The sequence below is a fragment of the Bison bison genome, unplaced genomic scaffold (assembly GCF_000754665.1).
Source record: "Bison bison bison isolate TAMUID 2011002044 unplaced genomic scaffold, Bison_UMD1.0 scf7180017864379, whole genome shotgun sequence".
NCBI lineage: Eukaryota > Metazoa > Chordata > Mammalia > Artiodactyla > Bovidae > Bison > Bison bison.
Window position 1 is genome coordinate 7,420,838 of NW_011494951.1, and position 1,359 is coordinate 7,422,196.

The 1,359-nt window shown below is 43.6% G+C and overlaps 1 protein-coding gene across 1 annotated transcript in view; it reads right to left on the minus strand.

Moving 5' to 3' along the window:
* Positions 1–1,359, minus strand: part of BOD1L1 (biorientation of chromosomes in cell division 1-like 1) — a 56,665-nt gene that overhangs the window by 19,736 nt on the left and 35,570 nt on the right.

A 1,359-nucleotide genomic window follows, 5' to 3' on the forward strand; every position in this document is an offset into this window, starting at 1 on the left:
AAAAGTTAGCTTAAAGCTCAAGATTCAGAAAACGAAGATTATGGCATCTGGTCCCATCAGTTCATGGGAAATAGATGGGGAAACAGTGGAAACAGTGTCAGACTTTATTTTTTTGGGCTCCAAAATCACTGCAGATGGTGATTGCAGCCATGATATTAAAAGACGCTTACTCCTTGGAAGAAAAATTATGGCCAACCTAGATAGCATATTGAAAAACAGAGACATTACTTTGCCAACAAAGGTCCATCTAGTCAAGGCTATGGTTTTTCCAGTGGTCATATATGGATGTGAGAGTTGGACTGTGAAGAAAGCTGAGGGCCAAAGAATTGATCCTTTTGAACTGTGGTGTTGGAAAAGACTCCTGAGAGTCCCGTGGACTGCAAGGAGATCCAACCAGTCCATTCTAAAGGAGATCAGTCCTGGGTGTTCCTTGGAAGGAATGATGCTAAAGCTGAAACTCCAGCACTTTGGCCACCTCTTGCAAAGAGCTGACTCACTTGAAAAACTCTGATGCTGGGAGGGATTGGCGACAGGAGGAAAAGGGGACGACAGAGGATGAGATGGCTGGATGGCATCACCGACTCGATGGACGTTGAGTGTGAGTGAACTCCAGGAGTTGGTGATGGACAAGGAGGCCTGGCGTGCTGCGATTCATGGGGTCGCAAAGAGTCAGACACGACTCAGTGACTGAACTGAACTGAATGGTCTAGTGGTTTTCCCTACTTACTTCAATTTAAGTCTGAATTTGGCAATAAGGAGTTCATGATCTGAGCCACAGAGAGTTCCCGGTCTTATTTCTGCTGACTGTATAGAGCTTCTCCATCTTTGGCTGCAAAGAATATAATCAATCTGATTTTGGTGTGGACCATCTGGTGATGTCCATGGGTAGAGTCTTCTCTTGTGTTGCTGGAAGAGGGTGTTTGCTATGACCAGTGTGTTCTCTTGGCAAAACTCAATTAGCCTTTGCCCTGCTTCATTCTGTACTCCAAGGCCAAATATGCCTGTTACTCCAGGTGTTTCTTGACTTCCTACTTTTGCATTCCAGTCCCCTATAATGAAAAGGACATCTTTTTTGGGTGTTAGTTCTAAAAGGTCTTGTAGGTCTTTATAGAACCGTTCCACTTCAGCTTCTTCAGTATTACTGGTTGGGGCATAGACTTGGATTACTGTGATATTGAATGGTTTGCCTTGGAAATGAACAGAGATCATTCTGTCATTTTTGAGACTGTATCCAAGTACTGCATTTCAGACTCTTCTGTTGACCATGATGGCTATTCCATTTCTTCTAAGGGATTCCTGCCCACAGTAGTAGATATAATGGTCATCTGAGTTAAATTCACCCATTCCAGTCCATTTTAG